The sequence below is a fragment of the Perissodus microlepis genome, chromosome 22 (assembly GCF_051167445.1).
Source record: "Perissodus microlepis isolate ML-2025 ecotype Zambia chromosome 22, ASM5116744v1, whole genome shotgun sequence".
Lineage (NCBI taxonomy): Eukaryota > Metazoa > Chordata > Actinopteri > Cichliformes > Cichlidae > Perissodus > Perissodus microlepis.
In genome coordinates this window covers 25,596,094-25,618,959 of record NC_140481.1, presented here as the reverse complement: position 1 = coordinate 25,618,959, position 22,866 = coordinate 25,596,094, and the positions used below count along the sequence as shown (strand labels likewise).

Sequence of the window (22,866 nt, the reverse complement as noted above, 5' to 3'; positions counted from 1 at the left end):
AACTCTCCTCACACATTTGCTGATCCGCCATGGCAGAAGTGTAGCAAAGTTACACATGAAAAGAAGGTAACTGAAACTTATTTGCAAATTTACAAATCTGATCACACAAACAGCCAGTTGACTTAGTTTAGCAGAGAGCTGTCAGGTTTGTTTCATCTGTTTTTTATCAGTTGTTGATGAATTTGTTGCTGCTCCATGTCAGTGTAATTTATGAAATATAAGGTTAGCAGATTTTGACAATTAGATGGACTATTCTGCATTCAATGTTGTACATAATGGAAAAAAAAGCAATTCAAATGAGATGAAGCATAAACTATTTTATTATTTAAGACATAGAAAACAAAAAGGTGTTCAAACTGTTGACAGTTGTCTTTTTTTACTTGACTAAACACGGTAAACATTTCCAAACGCTAACAAAGAATAAAAAAATCATTCCAGTGCTGAGACAAAAAAGAGCTAAGATGAAATAAAAATCGAGTTAAACAAAATTCAGTGTGGATATAAAAGGTTTAGATGAAATTAGCATAAGACAGTCAAATAGACCTCAAATCATATATCTTTGAGAATAAACTTTAACTTAAACATTGAATCTAAAATCAAATTGAAAATTTCACCACTAAATTACAAAAGACGATGTTTTTGTTGTGGTTTCAGATGCAATGTTTGAAATTAATGATCAAAGTGTGTTAACACTTGTCATTAAATACATTTAAAAACAGGACATGGAAAAAGATTTAAATCACTGAATGAATTTTTCTGAAAGATCTACAGATTAACACAGTGCAATGTAATGTACATATTTTAGAAGATGAGAAGAAAGATTTAACAAATATAATTCTGAGAATTTTACCTGAAAAATCAAGCATTAGAAACATAAAAAAGTGAAATAATGAAATTAATAATGAAATTTTCCTGGATCAAAATGGGAGTTTGGTGGTAATCTCTGCATTTCTTCGATGCAAGCTTTGTCTATATATATTTAGTACATTGACTTGGTTAAGTTGTTTGACAGCAGTTTTTAGATTTAGTTTCCTTACATTTTTTGACTATTTGATAAACAAAAAAATCTTTGTTATAAACAGGTAAATGGTATCCCAATTAACAAAATTAGGTTAACATGTATTTAACTGGAAAACACTCTGAAAGCCTAGAAGGACAAAACATTGAGAATGTGACTTTTGTATTTTTTGTGAATTAACTTACAGTCACTCATAACATCATCTTCATGTTAATAATTTATAGAATTTAATTTTTCTCACTCAGACAAAATCAGACTGTCACAACTAGATTCACGAGTTATTAGCTGAAAACAAGTATCATCATTTTCAGCAGATTTGCAGTTTCTTTGGCTCATTAAAACATTTCATCCAGACTTTTAATGGCTTCATTTTTAGTTATTTTTTTCCATTGATCTGGAATCGCTCCTCTGCCCATGAACTTTTTCCCATAGTGCTCTTCCAGTTGCTTTTGATACTGACATACAAACCATTTCCAATATGCCAGTTTAGACCCATCAGGTGTGATGCTCCAGGTATCATACGGCGGACCAGCAGTTTTGTACTTTTTGTAGGGAATGGCTTCCTCTGAATCAGACCTAAGGTAAAAAGCTTCTTCACTTGTAACAAGTGTTGTGCAGAAAATGACGCTGAGGTCTTTAGTTTTTCTACAGGGATATCCATTTATCCCATCCGGTTGATGAAAAGGAGTGCTGTGGTCATCAGGACTGTGATCTTTCATGGTGTTGGTACAAACAGCTGCACAGAATGGACACGTCACCCAGCAGCAGTTACAAAGCTGATCTATGAGGATTTCATCAGGCTTCAGCCTGGATTCCTTCATCTTATCCAGGGAGAGGCTCATCTTTTCAGTGATGGATGTAAATCCTTTTTCTATCTCTTTCTTGAGAAAGTGAAAATCTTTTATGCCACTGAAGTTTTCAGGATAAATGTTGTCAATTGTCAGCTCATCCTTTAGGATGTTAGAAAACTCATTCAGCCACATGTCTGTGTCTCCTCTCTGATTTTGGATCTTTTGTGTTGCAGTAAATAAAGCCTGACTCACAGTTGTTTCGATGTCATTAACATTTTTCTTGAGTATATTTACAGCTTTGTCGTTGTGACTCATGTAGATGTATTTTTGTACTTCTGCTTTAATGAAAGCTTCTGTTTGTTTCCTTGGATTTGTGATGTAGGTGATGAAATCATCAAAGTTTTCTTTCTTAGCGAGTGACCTCAACAAATGTTTCTCCAAGTTCAGTCTGTTCCCACTGAATGCTGGGAAATTACACCTCATCCTTCCAGCGAGATCAATGGCAGTCTTGTTACAGACAGCCTCAGCAGTGGAAGCTTTCAGCTTCTCACAGATTAGTTCTCCAAGCACAACAGCAGATGAGTTTTCTTTACAAAAGCTTCTAAAGGCTGTGTAATACTGTTTTTTCTTGCTTTCCAAATAAGTGATTGGATCATTGTTCATTTTAAATTTCTTGTGTGACTGTAGAAGCCAACTTTCTGCCTTGTAGAACACATGAAGCAAGAGATCAACTTTAAACTCCTTGTTTAAAGTGTATTTCCTCTCTGACAAAAACTTCTGAACTTTTTCTGTCACATGATAGGCCACTTCATGCAAATAAGTTGTTGAGTAGCCTCTTGTAAGTACAGGTTTGCTTTGGATTGCATCAAGTGACTCTTCTTCAGCTTGGACAATGAACGATCTGATCTGTTGTTGTTCTTCATAGGAAAAACCACCTCTTGAAGTATATTTTTTGCAAGTATCAACCAACAGATAACCACCTGTCGTCATATATTCTGAATATTTACCAACGTCTGATAATTTTTTGTATCTGCCATTACTTTTACATTTATCTGTGAGAGTTTGCTCAAAACCAAGTTGTTGAAGGATAGTTGACTCATCTTTTTCCAAGTTGATGCCTTTAATCGGTTCTATATCTGATGTTAATTCAGCAACCCAGCCGCTCCAAACAGAGCTGAACTGTCTTTGAAGTTCCACTTCATCTTTGGCCTTATCCTTCAGTTTCTTAGCGAGCTCTTTGCTCTTTTGCAGCAGTTTGTTCTCAAACTCTGATTTCTTCTCATCCAGTTTTTTTACAAGCTTTCTTCTGCTGGATAACTCCATCCAGTTTTATTTTCACCATTTTCACTTGATTAGTAAGAAATTCGTCAATGTCTATTTCAAATCGTCCTCTCCACTGAGCCACGATCTCTCTGTCTTTGTCATCCTCAAAGTACTTTGTCATTTCTTTTCTGACTTCTTCATATGTTTTGCTTGTTTCTTTAAAAAGATAGGTTTGTTCAACCTCATGAAGTTTTCCATTTTCAATTCTGTAATGAAGTTGGTTTTCAATGGTCAACATGTTTTCCCTCATTGTCCAGGTCCAGCTCCCATACTGGACTTCCAGTTTTCTGTACACTGAAATTTCAAGTGTGTTTTTAAAACTGAAAACAAAACTTTCATTCAGCAGTGCAGTCCACAGGTCCTGGATGTTTGTTTTGAACTGTGAGAGAGTGATCCCAGCAGACTTTGAAGCTTTAGAGAGGATGGTGTTCTTCACTTCCTGGATGCTCTCACTGTAATCTGGATTTGGAGGAGCCATGGGTGGACTGCCCTCCCACAGCGGGGCACAGTATTTCACATCTGTTTGAACATCAAATTCAATGACATCACTGAAGCACTCTGCATCACAAACTTCCTCTTTGGCTGCTAGTTTGGCCATCTGGTCCAGTTTTTCCTGCAGGCGTCTCTTTCCATCCATGTTTTTCTCTGCTGCTGCAACATCTGTGACATTCTGGTGAACAAACACACAACTGGGAGAAAGTTGAACTTCCTTCATCCTCATGAAAGCCTGAACAACAATCTGCAGAATGTCCTGGATCTCATTCTCTCCAAAGATGTTGATCAATGTCAGGTTTCCCAGACCAACAACAAATGTTGCCAGTTCATTGTCATGATGAAGAATGCTACCTCCAAACTCAAGAGCACGCAGTCCTTCAGTGTCCACCACTAGAACATAGTCAAACTTCAAGTCTTTCTTCATCTCCTCTGATACTTTGAGCAGCTGCATGAAGGCACCTTTGGTGCACCTGCCAGCACTCACTGCAAACTGCAGCCCAAACATGGTGTTCAGCATTGTTGATTTTCCACTGCTTTGTAGGCCCAAAACTGACAACACAAAAACTCTCTGGTCCCCCAGTTTCTTGATGACTTCTTCTAAAAGACTGGAGATCCATGTTAAAGGCACATGACCTGCATCACCATCCATCAGCTCCATCGGGTGTCCTGATATCATCAGCTGTGCAGCCAGCTCAGGGTATTTAGACCAGTCAGAGTGTCTGTTCTCTCTTTGTGTTGTTTTATGGGCTTCATAGATCTGACCCATTTCTCTGAAGATGTGCTCCAAACCAAAAGTTGCAGAATGAAGTTTCTTTGATATGTCTTCAAGGTCAGATTGTGTTTTTAATAACAGATCTGATTTGTCCCATTTGTTTCCTCAAAGCCAAGACCTCAGACCACTTTTCATCATAACTTTGGAGAATTGAAGAAAGATCATCTGTGGAGAGGGCATCTATGAAGATCTGAGTCCATTTTAGGAAATACTCTCTGTCTGTTGGCGGCAATGATGAGAGACTTCCAGTGAACAACTGCATCAGGTTACTGCAGGAAGCAGCACATTGTTTCTGACGTATGTTCATCAGTTCTTGTTGCTTTTGACTTTTCTCCTTTTCAGCGCCTCCTCTGAGATGAAACAGTTCTCTGTGTATTTTGCTCCACTGATGCCACAGTTGGCCTTGACAAGGGAGAAATTCATCTTTGATCTTTGAGACATCCATGTTATCCTTTGTAAGCAGATTGATTATTTCCATAGCAGCAGATTTCCCTCTTTGACAGGCTGGGTCAGTTTCATCCACTCTGATTCCAGAGAGCTCAGCCATGGTTTCAAGCTGGAAGGATGGTTTCAAGATGGGACCATCAAGAGAAAACAAAACTTCTGTAATGATCCTTTTCAAGTGTTCAGATACATCTGAGTGGTTTCTATCTTTGAGGCCCATTATGTACTTTCCCTTTTTTGTCTTAACAGCATCACAGATGCCATCAACAGTGAGACAAATAAGAGGCTTATGAGACTTAAAAAGAGATGATATAAATGATTGACTTTCTTCATTGCTTTGCAGAGATGCCATAAGAAAAACATTGATGGAGGATTTTTGAATCAGTATGTCACGCTGTTTTTCAATCAACAGAGCATCACCATGGAGATTACAAAAGGCAATGCAGTCATTGAAGGCATCACTGGGTTTTCCAGCAGGGCAGTACCAGGCAATCTCTGCCACACCATCCATCAAATAGCGAAACTTGGTGCTTCCTGGGGAGTTTCTGTGGAAGAAGGTGTCGTGATGGTTGTTGATCAAAGTGTTCATCAGCTGAGATTTAGACACTGACAGAGAACCCAGGCGGAAAAATGACACCAAGGGTGTTTCAGCTTTGTAGACTGGAACTCTCTTCATGGTGACAATGTTTGGGTTATCTTTGATTTGATTTACCCTCCAAGTTTTTGTTATTTCTCTGAAAGTCCACAGAGGAAACTGAATCTCCTTTGTAACTGGGTCAGGAACAAGCAAAGGTAAGGCATACTGACACTGAGAGAGCTTTGTAATCATCATCTGTTTTAAGAAGCTGTCTAAACAGTAAAATACTGCCATCTGAACGTCCATTGGATGCACAGAAGTCTGCTCTTTCTTCTGTGTGTCCACACTACTGCTCACAAAAACTTCCCAGTCACTGCAGGAGGCTTTGAACGACTCCTTGATCTGACAGCTTGATCTTACAGAAGTATATCTGGCCCTGTAGTCTAACATTATCAGCCTTTGGAGAAAAGTGTGAGCTAGATCTTTCTCAGATTCTACATGGTGGTGTTTCACAGGTGGACCTATTTGAAGAAAATCTGCTGGTGACAACTTTTGTTGAAGTTTGTCTTGAAGGTGAAGTCTGTCAAGCAGTCTCGGTAAAGTCTTGATTTTTATTTGACATGACCTGTTCTGAGTGTCTACTTCTTTTAGTGCCTGTAGTAAAGAAGCAAAAAACAAAACAAAAACACACATGGTATGTTCAGAAATTACAGTGTCAAAGACTGAGACAGACTATTCTTAATATTCTTAAATATTCTTTAAGTTCTTGTGACAAATATTTGGACTTTCCTACCTTCTCTGTGTTTCTGCTCATGTTTTCATCTGAGCCACCTGCAAGATAAAAATGAACCAGAAAGTGAGATCTACGTGACTGAATTAAATCAATAGTAAGACAAAATTAAAATCATTACAGGTGAATGCTCAATGTGAAACCTAGGCCCACCCTATCATGTGATTTCCTGAGCAGAACACTAACTAGAACATTAATAGCAGAATTTTTACAAATATGCCAATATTTTATGTGATATAATACAAGATCAGCTTAAGAGGTGAAAACAGATGTGAAAGAAGAATTTTGATGTTGGAGAGCTATATGTGTGCACTGCTAACTACAAATAATGGTCTAGGAAATCTGCCTAAGTTCAAACCAAGCTTCAGGATTTCCTGGGATTTTCCAACAGAGCCATCTCCAGTGTTTACACAGAGTGGTTACCGGACACAAAATGCCAAGTGAGTAAAGGAGCTGATAGGAAGGCATCAGTATCTCATATAACAACTTGTTCCGAACAGTGTGTGCAGAAGAGCATCTCTGAGTGTATAATACAGGTTTACTACAACTGGTGAGTAGAAGAAAATTATTGATTGGTCTGACGAGTCTCAATTTGTGCCGTGACATTTGGTTGGTAGGGTCAGAAAACAACCTGAAAGCATCGGTCCATTTTATCTACAACCACCAGTTCAGGCCAGTAGTGGTAGTAGTAATGGTGTGGGGGGCATTTTCTCGACAAACATTGGGCCAACTGAACATTGTTTAAATGCCACAGCCTGCCTGAGTGTTTGTTACTGACCGTAGCCATCCCATTATGACCACACAGTTTTCTGATGGCTGCTTCCAGCAGGATCACATGCTATGTCACAAAGATCAGATCGTCTCAAACTGGTTTCTTGAACATGACAAGGAGTTTACTGTACTCAAATGACTTACACAATTGCCAGATCTCAATCCTGTATTCAATTCAATAAAACTTTATTGATCCTGAAGGTTGACCCCGAAGGAAATTGGGTAGGGGCTGTATAGCCCCTTTGCGATGTGATGGTGATTGCCTTATTTGCTATGATTTTGACAACAGACATTTGCTGCTTTATTTTGCTCTGACACTGCCTACTGAGAAACCTGCACCCTCACATACTTCCTTACACTTAAATCTTTGTGCACTTCTACACTGTGTTTTGTGGTAGTGTTTCTCTTTAGTTAATTGTCTGTTGAACAGTAAGGAAGGAAAAAAAACTATAGTACATTTTCTTTTCAACCAAGATGTGTTCCTTCAATCTTCTTCCAAATTTTGCTGGCAGTGCACTTAATCTTTAAGGAGGATGGATTGGACTGTAAATTTAGTTTGAATATAATTAACAATTATGATATTAATGATCAATTGTGAACAAATTCATTTTATTTTGATATCATCCAGAAAATTAATTAAAAATTTAAAAAACCCATCCTTGACACAAAGTTTTTAACTCATTCCTCAGAATGAGAGGAGAGTCTTATCTCAACCCACTGCATGATGAAAGGACATTTCTGCTCAAATTCAACAAGCTAAATGCAACATGATAACAGCATATCAAAAATTCATTAAAAATCATCCTTGATGGTAGTTTTTTTTTATGGCATGAAGCCATAAGGCCCTCTCACATCGGACACAGCATGAGCTATGCTCACCGCTAGCTAGAGCGAAGGACCCAAAATTTGTCATGCTGGCTGCTGCACAGGGTCGGATCTAGAGGTGTGGCATGGGTGGCCACCCTAAAATGATCTCTTGCCACCTCTAGTGCCACTCTAGTTTTGCATATGACAGTGCTATTTATTAAAATAAGATAACATTAAGACTTTGCCTAGCTACAGTTAGCACTGAATATACATTCTAAAAATGAATATATTGCATAGTGTTTATAAATTTTAATGACATGCCACTAAATACAAAGTTATGATACAAAATATATAAGTGATGCTTTTTTCCAAATCCTATCGTCATGTTTAGTGCGGTTAAAAAAAAGCATTTTCTAAGGACAGCAGGTAAACAGCAAAGAAAGAGAAAAAGCTACTTCTTTCCTGTTGGTGGGGAAATGTACCATGCAATATTTATTGTTGACGTGTTGTTAATGAAAAATTGGCAACACATGGGATTTTGTTGTTTGGGAAGAGGGCAAAGTTTTGGGAGTAATGGCAGCGAGACAGAGCAAGTGAGAGGGAGAGGGAGAGAGAGAGAGAGGGAGAGATTTGTGACGTTTAGCATGGAGTGTATTTGTTGTTTTGTTTTGTGTGTCAGTGAGGGTACTAATAAATGTCACAAAGGTGGATTGTAATATAAACTCTGTCTCCAAGTGGAAAACTGGAGGAGTGATACACCTCCTGCTTTCAGGCCTGCAGGTTTATCCCTGTGGTGTTTTCCTCTGTCATGTCACGGACAAACAATTTTTTTTACTGGCACAAATAATTTGTGGGGCATCTTATTGTGACACCTGATTGTTCTCTCATTTTAGTTATCATAGTATTTTTAAATGGTTGTACAAAAAAAAGAAATAAAAAAATGCAAGATGCATTGGCTAGTAGGATAAATAGTTGTATATAACTTTAATTTTTTTTTACAAAACTTGTGCATTAGTTTTCAAAAATTACAATTTATATTTGCATTTCAAGTTATGAAAATAATTCACCAAACATGTTTGTGGTTTTCACAGCAGAGTAAAAACCACAAAAAAAGAAAAAAAACTATTAGGATTTTATGTTTTTTGTGTGATTTCAGATCAGTTGTATTCTTACAGTATGTCAATGAAAAAATAACAGTAAATTCAGACACGTGGGGTTGAGCTGAAAAGAATGATACCAAGCAAGGCAACAAATAAAAAATAAAACAATTTGTAGGTGAAATTCAAATGTAAAATCAAAAGTAGTCAAAAATGGCTAATTATATTTTGGACCTCAGAGGGTTAACCCAACAAATCATGAAAAATTAGGTTTAAATTTTTGTTCATGACAATGCAGGTTTTTCACATTTTGTGTAAACTTAAGCCTATAACAATTAGATTTTTTTTTTTTAACAAAAAAAAAGTCTGAAACTTAAGTTAGACTTGTGTTTGTGAGTGAACCACCCCGTGCTGTGTAGCTTTCTGGATTTTATACTTATTATGCTACATATTCATTTAATATACAGGCTATACAGTACATAAAAGTACACCTACTCCTTGTCATTTCAAAATGCGTATCTGACTTTATATCCCTATGAGAGGTTGTGTTGTATTATGTTCAGGTGTTTAATAATAAAATGTATCACTCATCCATAAAGAAAACATTCATAAAGCTTTGTAACTATCCCAGCTAGTGAAGCTTGTGTTGTTTCCACACACAGAGCCATTGAAAAGCTCTTTAGGTCCCTGTATAAGCACGCAAACCTGTGACAAGTCCACCAAACTCAGACACTCACAGAAAGAAAACCTAGCCTGTAACAACTATTCATGTGGGCCTTTTATGATCACACATTGGCAAGCACTGTTTTAGTGAGGACTTACACACACATATATATAATAAAACATACATACCGGTCTCTAATTTTCTGAGCTCCTCCTGGTTTGTGCAGCTCGGTTTAGTTTCGATTTCTAAGGGAAGCTGTCAGCGGAAATAAAAGAAACGTCCTGTTAACCTACAAACAGTCAGAATAAAAGTAAACTACCTCACAAAGCCAATGACTGTACATAACCAAATACTATTGTTTTTACAAGATATTCTCTCTTCTCTGCTCTCGTTCTTTCTCTCTCTATTCCACACACACACACACACACACACACACACACACACACACACACTGCATATATAAACATCACCCAATAAACTCACCTTCTGAGCTCTATTTGGTTTGTGTAGATGCAGCTGGCTCCTTTAAATCCTACCAGACGTTGCTCTTTACATTTAGTGAGATCAGTAACATCTGTTGCTACATTTGCCACTCACTAACTCTTCCCACATGCAAGTGAGATTTTAGGATTTAGAGCAGTCACTGTAGAAAAGATGGATCACCTGGGTGCACTTCCTCCTATTGTACAAAAATGAAGCCAAATTTCCCTCTTGTGGGAGCTGCTGTGTTGCACTTTTGGAGACAAAGTCTGCGCAGTACTGACTTGAGGTGGAGTGTCTGCATCAGGCTCCTGCCCACACATCCGCTAGATGTGACCGCGAACACCATCCCCCACCCTCTACACTTCTTACATAGCCCAGCTGCTCTGGTTTACTTCCAGGCTGGACTACTGTAATTCATTATTATCAGGGTGTCCTAAAAACTCGCTGAAAAGCCTTCAGTTAATCCAAAATGCTGCAGCAAGAGTACTGACAGGCAGAGGTGGGTCGAGTATCCAAAAATTGAACTCAAGTAAGAGTAGCATTACTTTAAAATCTTATTACTCAAGTAAAAGTGAAAAGTAGTCGTCAAAACAGTTACTCAAGTAAGAGTAAAAAAGTACATGGCGAAAAGACTACTCAAGTAGCGAGTAACTGTTTGAAATGTCCAATTTATTTTTTAAATAAATGTTATCAGACAAACAAAAATAAATGAATATACAAATTTTACTATTTTCAAAAGGAATATATGTAAAAACATCAACAAAATAAGGCACAACAATTCTAATTTCCAGATTTCAGTTTTTCACAACATAAAGCTTTTTTCACCAATACCTACAGTAAATAATATAAATATATAAACAGTACAAACAATTTCCAGTGACAAGATATGCTGTAAACTTGTAAATATTCATTTTTGCTCCAAATGGCACAGCAGCCTCAGAGAAAACATTAGAACGAGGCATCTTCAACATACGTTCATACAAGGCAGCTCAGTTTACCATAAATTGTATGGGTGTGCATCTATTTCTGCATATTTAGCAAAAATGTGCCATTTCTTCACTCAGTGAGGTGATGGTTAAGCTTCAGCAGCAGTTTGCTCTCAAGGTTCTTTCTGTGAAGCTGTAACTGTTTAGCAGTGAACAGGAGTCCTGCATGACTAAGAATCCTTCACAAGCTCCAGATGCAGGAAGAGCTGTATTGATTTTGATCGACAGCTTCTTGATGTGAGGAAAGCCATGCAATAGATCCACACCTCCAGTGAATGGACATGAAAGGTACCTCTCCAGCTTCCCTGCTTTTGGCTTTCCTGACCCCATGGATCCATCATCTTAGTCGGTTAGGCCACTGTTTGTGCTGGCCTCATCCAGCTCAGAGTCTAGGTGATGTCTGATGAAGTGGAGACCTGTGAAAAGATGTAAGGTTTTCAAAAGAATTAGGTCTGGTCATTATAGTGCTGTATACACTGCCAAGCTGCAGATGTTTGTTTGGAGCTAGCCTCCAAAAGCTGCCCATACACTGTGCGATTTTTCATTAGTAATTTAGCAAAGTTGATGGTGTGTGTGTGTGTGTGTGTGTGTGTGTGTGTGTGTGAGTAAAAGAGGGAGGGAGGGACAGAGGGAGAGCGAGCGACAGATTTTGTATGATAAGCTTCATGTTATGGATGCACAGTTTGAGCACTCAGGTCGCATCAGAGCATCAGGCCGTATAGTGTGAGACCCTGCATCGTGACCTATGAACTTCTAACCCATGCGACTTAATTGTACAGTTTGATCAGGAGCGGAATAACGTGACTGAAAAAAATCGCAGTGTTTGCCCAGCTTAATGCAGACTGTTTAAACTAAACAAGCTGCTGTTTCACATAATAAACCCTGTCACCCGCAGTATTGCCTTCTGTTTTAACAGTTAAAGCAGTAGAGACGAGCTGTTTGCATGTGCGTGGAACTCTAGCGTCAATAACTAGGCTAGCTGTTAGCTTATAGCTCACGCTAGCTAACCAGCGAGCAGTTAAAAAGACAGCTGAAGCAAAAAAAAAAAAAAAAGACAGCTGAAGCTGCACAAAACACCCACAAACATATCTCACTACAACGTAGCGCCGAAAATATGACTCGCAGCTCGAGCCCGACACAGCTGCTGTAACATAAGACTGACATTCAGCTAACCACAGCTAAAAAGATATTTAGAGAAAACTCACCGTTTCCTCAGGTTACACAGTTGAGTTGTTTCACGCTGAAAAGTTGGTTTGTTTTGGCTCTCACTGAAGACAGCTGTTCTTTTGTGCTGCTTTGAAGCGAAACATCCTTGGTATGTGAGGAAAATGCTGTTCATTAGTGATGGGTTGGTCGCGAACGAAATGGCTCTTAGAGCCGGGTCTTTGACGTGAACGACGCGAGCCGGCTCCTTATTGCGAGCCGTGGGTTGTTTTTTTTTTTCTTTCTCTCACACTTTCTTTCCGCTTCACTCCGCATGCAGCCTTGTGCTTTACGTTGAAATGTGAATAGTTGGTTTTTGTATTATATGATTTATTTATTACATTTTATGTGGAGTGAATAAATAAAAGTATATTTACGGTGGCCCCTAAAGACAAAGCACATACAAACTTCAAATCACGTACAAACATTGAAGCACGTACAAACTCCAAAACACGTAAAAACTCAGAAGCACATAAAAACTCAAAACATGTACAAAAGACAACAGAAGTGCTCCAGGATGCTAGGGGCAGTGTTGAGCTTTTGTTACCTAGTGGCTACACAAGCCAGCAAGTACCAATGACCGGATTTGGTGGTGTGGTAGTAACAGGTAAATGAACATTTCTTTTTTTTTTTAATTATTTGACTATATATGAATGGTTGTGTATAAATACACAAACAATACACATATGCTTTCATGCTTTCAATTGTGGAATTTAAGTGATCTAGGTAGCTCTGTTTTGGAAGTTCAGTTCATGCTAGTGTTTTGTATGGAAGCCCGTTTCCGCCACTAAATAAAAACAAAAAAGCTAGTATCCATAACTCGAAATTTCGAGAAATATAACTCAAAATTTCAAGTTACTTTTCTCAAAATTTCGAGTTAGCTCTGCCAATCAAAAATATACGTGAATGAGGTCGCTTTCTTGTTACCCGGAAGCATATGGCGCAGAGGAACGCGCACTCAAAAACGGATCCCAACAAATTGGCGCTTTCGCGAGTACGTTTGCTGATAGTAACACCATGTGATTCAGCTAATAACACAGGGATTTCATCATTTGTGAAGCCAGGCTGAAAACACTCAGCAATCTGTGCATTCATGACTGGATGTAATACTGGTAGCTTAGCTGTAGCATTTGTAGCTGAGGGCTTCAGCTTCCGGGTAACAAGGAAATGACGTCATTCACGTAGATTACTGATTGGCAGCGCTAACTCGAAATTTCGAGTTACTTTTCTCAAAATTTTGAGTTAATAAATCGAAATTTCGAGTTAATATGTCGAAATTTCGAGAAAATAACTCGGAATTTTGAGAAAATAACTCGGAATTTCGAGAAAATAACTCAAAATTTTGAGTTATGGATCCTTTTTTTTTTTTTTTAGTGGTGGAAACGGGCTTCCATAGTTTTGGAGTTTGTATGTGCTTTTTGGAGTTTGTACGTGTTTTGTCTCTAGGGGCCACCGCAACATATATAAATAAAACCACTTTTTTTTTTTACATTAGTAATTCCTTTTGTGCATAATTTTATATTATTGTTAATAATAAATTAATTAAAGCAACAAAACAACCTGAAGAGCCGGTTGGGAGCCGAAAGAGCCGGCTCTTTTTAGTGAGCCGAACCGAAAGAGCCGGTTCTCTAAAAAAAGCCGGAAATCCCATCACTACTGTTCATCCTCTTTAGCTCTAGCGTAGACTCTGCCATGTTTTCATGTTTCTTCTTTCCGTGTGTTGCTACTTTGAAATGCTTGGGCCGCTCTGCCTGCCACAGTTTCAAACTGGTCATGTGACTGCATGGCCACATCTCATTGGTAAAAAAGTTACCGGAAACTCCACTGGCGGCATGTTATCTAATGTGTTAAACTAATTATTTTTTTAAAAAAGTAACGAGTGGAATTTTGCAAATGTAGCGGAGTAAAAGTATCGTTTCTTCTTCACAAATGTGCTCAAGTAAAAGTAAAAAGTATCGTGCAAAAAAGGTACTTTAAAAGTACATTTTTTTCAAAAACTTACTCAAGTAAACGTAACGGAGTAAATGTAACTTGTCACTACCCACCTCTGCTGACAGGAACTAGAAAGAGAGAGCATGTTTCTCCTGTATTGACTTCCCTTCATTGGCTTCCTGTTAAATCCAGAATTTAATTCAAAATCCTGCTCCTCACATACAAGGTCTTAAATAATCAGTTAAGTAATCGCTCTCGCTCTGCAGGCCTACTTGTTGTTCCTAGAGTATAGAATGGGAGGGAGAGCCTTCAGTTTTCAGGCCCCTCTTCTGTGGAACCAGCTTCCAGTTTGGATTCGGGAGACAGACACTATCTCTACTTTTAAGATTAGGCTTAAAACTTTCCTTTTGCTAAAGCATATAGTTAGGGCTGGACCAGGTGACCCTGAATCCTCCCTTAGTTATGCTGCAATAGACGTAGGCTGCCGGGGATTCCCATGATGCATTTTTGACTTCCCATGATGCACCTTTCTAACTCACTATGTGTTAATAGACATTTAACACAGACATCTGCATTGAATCATATCTGTTATTAATCTCTGTCTCTCTTCCACAGCATGTCTTTATCCTGTTTTCCTTCTCTCACCCCAACTGGCCCCGCCCCTCCCTGAGCCTGGTTCTGCCGGAGGTTTCTTCCTTCCCACTGTCACCAAAGTGCTTGCTCATAGGGGGTCATATGATTGTTGAGTTTTTCTCTGTATCTATTATTGTAGACTGACGACTCATTAAATTAAGGTAAATACACATCTAACATCTCTCTGTTATTAGAAGACTCACAGAAGTGTAATTTGTTCTCTTTCATTTAATGATAAGAGTCCACAGCTACAACAGCTACAGCCACCCTGGAGGAAAACTAGTGAAGGAGACCATCAGGTCCCCCAGCTTGGGCCTGAGGTTTGGAGAAACTTCCTCCCTTTCTTTCATCACAGCTGTCCTGTGCCAAATGTTCTGTTGACCCACTAAGAGAGGCGTCGGAAACTCCAGGAAAACTGAAGCTCATCGCAAGGATCAAGCAGGACTCATGATCTTCACCAGCAGCCCCCTTACAGGGAAATTTTCAGAGCTCCACCATAGGCCCACCGCAGAAGATGGATAAACCCAGCATTTCATGAACACTGTGATGGAGACCTTTGCTTTTTTTTAAATTTTAGATGTACTCAAATAAATGAAAAAGTCTCTTTTTAAAACTTGTTTTATTAGTTTAATCTTTTAACTTAAAACTAATAAAGCAAAAATAGTTAAGCAAAAATTAAATTATATGCAACATTCTCTGACTGGGAGAAATTTGTTTAACATTTAAACCTATTTTCTGCACACTCCAGCACATGAAATAAAATATTTTTTTTGTGTTTACACTCACTCTTTCAAATAGATGCAAGTAAAACACAGCAGAAAATAAATAAAATCAAAGACTAGCGGTCCTGTTGGTCTATTTTGCTCTATTTTCACCTGTATCATGGGGTAGGCGGAGGTTTGCCCTGGTGCAGGTGTGCCGCAGCGGTTCGTGGAAGAATCCGCGAGTTTGTCTGTGAATTTCCCATTACGTGGTAGCGCACTCGATGCTTGCTTGGAAGTTTTGGGTCTTTTCAAGAGCACCTGGCTGCAGCCACTGGGGAGTGCCATATTGCGACCTCTTTTTCGCTGTAAAAAGAAGTTTTCTTCCCAAGCACTGTACAGCGGACGCTAATGTTTTTGTCACTTTTTATGGAATCAAACTCAAAGTAAGGTCAGTACTTCCACGCTTTAAACGCTGCACGCTCATACTCTCTCCCGCACTCGATATATGATCCATTGTTGATCTGCAGACAGCTGTTGTCACGAACGTCGCACTCGCTTACGTCACTGTCATGAGACATTCTCGCAAAAAACATCACGGTTTTAGTAACGCAGTAACGCAGCGTTCCTACGGGAAAGTAAGGGTAATCTAATTACCGTTTTTGCAATAGTAATCCCTTACTTTACTCGTTACTTGAAAGGAATGTGATAACTACATGTTAAAAATTTATTAAATATCATCACTGACACATGACATGAATTTCTGAACATATTCCTCTTCTTTGACACCCATAATATATGTGTGCACAGTTTCATTTCAAATTCTGGAAAATTAAAGAACTTTTCTAGTTAAATTTAACAAGCTCAATCGATTAAAACATCACCAAAAAAAAATTAATTAAAAATTATCTGTTATTTGCATTATAAAAAAAATCATCTCTTATTGTTGACATGATATTGACAGTTGAATACTCCTCTCAGCAGCAGCTAGTTTTAAATATGGGTGACATGGGCGGTTGCCCAGGGCAGCATCGTGGTGGGAAGTGGCATCAACAAGAAAGGGTCAAAGCCATCAGGTCTTCAGTTTAGAAAAAAAGAGAAAAGAAAAGGAGAAACGAGTAAAAGATACAGGTAAGGAGACGTGTCTTTGGATAATGGCAGGTATTATGTATCTTGAAACAAGATAACATTCATTAATAGGGATTGGGAAAACGTCTGTTTACCTTTGTTAGCCACTTGGCTGATAGTAAACAGTAGACGGACAGTAGACTCTGATGTGGCTTATTGAATCTTTTGGACTGTGTTCAGCATAATATCAGTTAGCCATTAATTGGAAGAGGTGTATTGTTGATTTGCCTGCTATTCTCAATGTATGTTGAATTATAATGACTGCTTGTTAGCAATTTGCATACACTCTCTCTATAAAACATTTATATAAAATATTTATCTTGTTAAATTCAGTATGGTACAGTTTTCACAATAACATCTGGTAATGTACAATCCTTAATATGTTTTATGTGTGCGTGTGATCTTTGATAGTTGGCATGAAAGTCTCCACAAATTCCTCTTCTCTGCAACTCACACTCCATGTCTGCAAAGTTTCACCTCCAACCACTGCAATACTTCTCTTTTTTGCCTTTATTGGATAGTGAACTCAACTACCAATTCACAACTATCAAGGATGATTTTCAATGATTTTATGGTTTTTGAATATGATGTGAAGCTGGGATAAACTTAAAAATTTTAGTTCTCACGTTTAAGTGCATCCATAACCTTGCCCCTCCTTATCTGTGTGATCTGCTTTATATCACCCCTGTTTCCCGCTCTCTCAGATCTTCATCTGCCAATTATCTTGTTGTTCCTTCTGCTCGTCTTATCACTATGGGGAACAGAGCTTTCGGTCATGCTGCTCCTCGGCTCTGAAACTCACTTCCTCCAGTCATAAGAAATATAGATTCCCTTCCCTGATTTAAGTCACAATTGAAAACATACTTGTTTAAACTGGCTACTGGCTTTAATACAGATCTTACTTGTTGTCAAATCTTGTTTATTGTTTTGCTATTTTAAATTTATTTTTAATCTACTGTTTTATTCATCTCTTTTTTTCTCTTTGTAAGGTGCCCTTGGGTTTTAGAAATGCGCCCTCAAATGAATTGTATTATTATTATTTTTTTTAATTGACTGTATTGAATTTGAGCATAACTGTCCTTTAATTTTGGGGGAATATTTCACCTGATAAGCAGTGTTGGGTGTAATGCGTTACAAAGTAACGGGTTACTGTAATTAAATTACTTTTCCACTGAAAAAGTAGAGTAACTAATTACTGTTCATTTTTAGGTATGTTAATTACAGTTACTTACAATGTACTTGCGTTACATTGTAAAATAATTAAACTCGCTGAATATCATTATTTAATTTCAATAATTTGTCTTCTAAATGTAGAAGTAAACTCTGCCGCTTTAACATCGCTGTAGTGCAGGTACACGTCATTTTGTGCCAGTTTGCTGCATAGTTGTATTCTAAAGCGGAAGATGTCGGACTCTGGCTGAAGCGAGTGGCTGTTTTTTGAAATGGACATATTCCCGTCTCTTCACTTTTCTGAAACAAGCAGACAAGAATATTACAGTAATATGTAAGCTATGTCCTGGGGAGAAAAAACTATCGGCTGCTGTTAATAGCACGAGTAATCTACTGAAGCGCCTGACACGAGAGCATAGACGAACACTTCTGAGTGATTCTTGTTCATCATCCATGGATAACACCGCAGCAACTCCTGCTAAGGCAAAACGTGATTTTACTTCAGCAGCACAGAAAGCGTCTGAAGGTGAGCTTAAAAAATGATTGCAGGCTACATTGTGGAATAGATGCTACCGCTGCGTACTGTAGAGTCTCCGTCTTTAAAAAAATGTATTTATTATTTAAAGAGTTTAATTTCTATTGTTTGCCCACTCAAGGTTTATAGGGATTTTAAGAAGTATTTAGTTAAATTACTTATTTAGTAATTAAGTTACTTTTCTGACACAGTAATTAGATAAGTATTTTAAATACAATATTGTCTAAGTAATTAGTAATTAGTAATTAATTACTTTTTTAAAGTAACTTACCCAACACTGCTGATAAGGGATGAAACTTGGCACAGATTGTACAGTAGGTGGACCAGAGGAGGAATGTGTTGAAAGTCATAGGAGCTTGGAAAGAAAAGCGTCTGGACTTCTTTAAGTTGCTTGAAGACGTTTCACCTCTCATCCGAGAAGCTTCTTCAGTTCTGAAGAAACTTAAAGAAGTCCAGACGCTTTTCTTTGCAAGCTCCTTTGACAACGATGACCTGGATGACTGAGAACCTTCACAGACATAATGTGTTGAAAGTTTGACGTCAACGATCAAAGATGATTTTTAATGAAATTTGAATGGGACGCAACCAGGCTGTCCCAATCCAAGTTGTGCGCGCACTTGTATGTGTGCGTAGGTCTATTATTTGCGATCGGAAACGAAGGAGAAAAGGCGCTGCCGTAAAGGCTAGTGTAGAAGCCAAGAAAATTTATGCGACGGATAAGAGGCGGCAGGCTTGACTTAAATTACGGCTCATTTAACTGACCTATCCCAGACATCCACATGTACACATGTGTACTTTCAACCAATATGTATTCACAGGTAATATCAGCTGATGGGAGCCCTCCTGTTTATTGGTTTATAGTATTTCGGTTAAGTTGGCGGGACTTGTGAGAATCCAGTTTTCACCGGCTTTTAGTGGATCCATCGACGGCGAGGAGGACGCACCGGAGATACGTGCAGGGAAAGGATTATTAAGTTTTTAATAAAACAAACAAACACACTCGTTTCCTATCTATCGTATAGGAAACATACAAATTTTTTATAGTCGAAGGAGAGCTCACAATAAGGACATGAGTGCTGGGACTCTCACGTTGTGCCTCTGCTTGGGTTTACTGTACGTCTTCGTCCAGCTGGGCTGTGCAGGTGAGGTTGAGCTGATTTTAAATGCATTTGTTTTGAAATGATTTGTAAAATAACTGGAACTCACTGAGAAATAAGTTCGCATTATTATGTAAATGTGTAGGTGTGCATGTTTAGCGACCTGTCAGGTTTCACGTCAGAGGAAGGAAAGCTGGGTTAGAACCGAAAAGAAACTTTTTAACATCTGCCTCAGCGGTGTCTGATAAATACGTTTGTTCCAGCATGTAAAGACTCACGGTGGCTTATGATGAGAGACTGAAGCTCCTCACACTCACATACATACAAACAGCCGGAATATAGAAATCATGGTGGGAGGAGAGCGTTAAAATCAGCCTGTCTTAAAAGAAAAAGAAAAAAATCCAGATGTTATTTTGATTCTTAGATATGGCAAAACTTTGAGCCCTTCGCTGTTTCTCTGTGTGTGTGTGTGTTGGGGAATATATACAGTCTTGGTTTAGAATTGGCAGTAACACCACCTGTCAGGAATACCAGAGACTTGGACAAAGTCAAATAATCTAAAGAATCTGATGTGAGAAGTCAAATACACAAACAAGCCGAGCAGATCCTGATCTCTCCTCTGCCTGTGTGTGAGTTCTTGTCCATTTTTGCTTTGTGATTGACGTTGACGTATTGTTATGATGTCATCGGGGTTTGGTTGTCTTAGATCAGTGCTGTCACATAACCAGGAAGTCCTTTTTTGGTTGACCCATGCTTCTGGAACCTTCCTTACACCTTCTTTTTTTTTTCTTTTCTTTTTTTTTTTCTTTTGAACCTACAGGGTACTGCATTAGGGTTGGGCAATTGGACAAATTGATGTATAATAATTTATATAATATTTTATTTTATATATATTTTACAAGGGCGATTTATTTATTTATTTACCCATGAGTAAGTTTGCTAATAATGATGGAGTTAATAGAAGCAGTCAACAGAAAAAAAGTAATAATAGCGCTGTTTTAACAGCACCCCCTTTCATCTGCGAGCAAATGCACCCTCCTCAGAGTGCACCCAAATGCTTGTTGATGAAGCTGCAAAAGCTGTGCGCATTAAAAAATTTAATCGTGTTTATCGTGAGGACTGCGTTTAAGCCGCGTTAATGATGACAGCGTTTTTTTTTTGTTTTTTTTTTTTATTAGTTTGTCCATGTTTGGACTTCTTCTGTTTTGTAAACGCGAAAATCAGTCCATGCATGATTAAATTGCAGTCTGCGCATGCGCGAATATATCACCAATCGGCAATTGTTAGACTGACGATTGCCGGTTGGTCAGATGTCAGCGCGCTCGCTCGCTCTCTCTCTCTCTCTCTCTCTCTCTCTCTCTCTCTCTCTCTCACTCACACACACACACACACACACAGAAACATACAGTGAGTGGAGACTTATATTACCTGGAATGCTTTCACCACATTGCTTTATATCTTACTCTGATATTATGGAGCACCATGTATGGAAATAATGATGAATTGAACATCTGAGTGAAATGATTTCCAGTTATCTTCTTAATATGCTTATTTAACTTTATTTGATTCCTTTAATACACTATACACACTCTCATCCTTAGTATACAAATTCACAGCTTACATGATTCATTTAGTCTACTAGCCTGGCAGCACGGTGGTATGGTGGTTAGCACTGTTGCCTCAGCAAGAAGTCCTGAGATTGACTCCATCATCTTGGGCTTTTATGTGTGGAGCTTCCATGTAGGGCTGTTCGATATAACGATATATATCGGATGACGATATAAAAACGTCTATCGTTTCATTTTACGCTATTGTTTGTTTCGTGGTGTCGCAAAATAAACTGTTTACGGCAATATTTTTTTATGGTTTTGATGGTCACTGTAGTGGCTATATTAATTTCTTAAAGTTCTCTCCTTCTCTTATATTTTATATAACCACACTACGGATGGACAAGCGCCTGTTTTTATGCGTTGTGGTTAGCAACAACGACGGTAACACCATCGCGTGTCCGCTTGTTTATGTTCCACATAAACCTTTCACAATAAAGCTCAAGATCCTGTTGAGACTTTTCAAAATAAACTGAATCACGTGAAAGAGCAGATTATTTACGGATGAGAAGTAAAAAAGAGCCGCCAGGTGCTAAAAAATAAACCTTAGACTCAAACTTTAGAACAGGCTTTTCCCCGCAGCACGCCGTGTAATAAATACTCACAAAGAAAACGGCGGCCGTTACAACTTATGTCTAAAAATGTATAGTTTCATCCATCGGTTAAAACACTCGACTCCAGCTACATGACGCGTAGCTGGAAACACTTCCCGCAAGACGAGCTGCCCGAGATTCACAGAATTTACAGAAAATGTTACATTTTTGTGATTTATTCTCAACAAGTTGGCATCTGACCAAAGCATTACTCAGCTATAATCTGACAAGGACAAAATGCAGCTCACAGCAACTGCTGTTAAAAGATCAATTTTGGTGACTTGCAGTGGAAAGTCATGTTGCATAATTATATACTTGTGGTTGAAAAATATTGAAAGTGATCAGAATATAGACAACCTGCAGACTGGATTTAAAAAAAAATTCTCTTTAAAACTGGACTCAATGGAGTTTAAAGCCATTTCTTCACTCAAAACTTCAAATAATCTCCAAGATCCAGCTGTGACCAATTATAGCCCACAAATGATTGATCAGTAGTTTGTATCTTAAGCTTCATATGAATTAATTCATTTAAAAAAGTGATTACCATATTTTTTTTGGAGTATGAGGTGCACTATAAATTTTTCTCACAAATCTACAGTGTGCCTTATGTATGAATTCTGGTTGAGCTTACTGACCTCGAACAGATTTTATGTGGTACACGGTGCTCAAAAATCTGTCAAAAATGTTTTAGTACGACTTTAGTAAGCCACGAAGCCGCACCGCTTGATGGATTGTCGGAGCATTATGGCTACCATAGTCAGGAGCCTCATACGTACTGTGCTTCAACACAATATTACCGTATTGTGTGTGTGTGTATAAAGGCCCCCAAATGGCACCTGTTAACAGACATGCTTACAAAGCAGATTTTAAACTCCAGGCTATCAGTCAAGCAGTAGAACATGGGAATAGAGCAGCTGTGAGAGAATTTAACATTAATGAATCAATGGTACGGAAGTGGAGGAAGCAAGAACGAGTTGAGAAAAGTTTGACTTATCTGACGGTTTTGTTTCACTGAATGCCTTATAATCCGGTGCGCCTTATGTATGAAAACAGACCCGTTCATTGACAGTGCGCCTTATGGTCTGAAAAATATGGTATAGTAATGCAGGTTATAGGTCAGGTTAAGTTTACAGAGTCCGAATTAGGTCTACTCTTAACAAAATCAGAGTTGTTATTAAAACTTGCCTTTTGGAGCGGGGCCTGGGTTTTAATGGTTGAGGACACATCAGTTTGCCAAACTCCAGTATGC

At 38.3% G+C, this 22,866-nt stretch overlaps 1 pseudogene across 1 annotated transcript; it reads right to left on the bottom strand.

Moving 5' to 3' along the window:
• Positions 1 to 302: 302 nt before the first annotated feature.
• Positions 303 to 10,360, bottom strand: LOC146363285 (interferon-induced very large GTPase 1-like; annotated as a pseudogene). The gene is made up of 4 exons (XR_014799280.1): positions 10,033 to 10,360; positions 9,738 to 9,804; positions 6,214 to 6,251; positions 303 to 6,074 (listed from the first exon to the last, which is right to left on the bottom strand). The product of XR_014799280.1 is annotated as an interferon-induced very large GTPase 1-like (transcript).
• Positions 10,361 to 22,866: the final 12,506 nt, after the last annotated feature.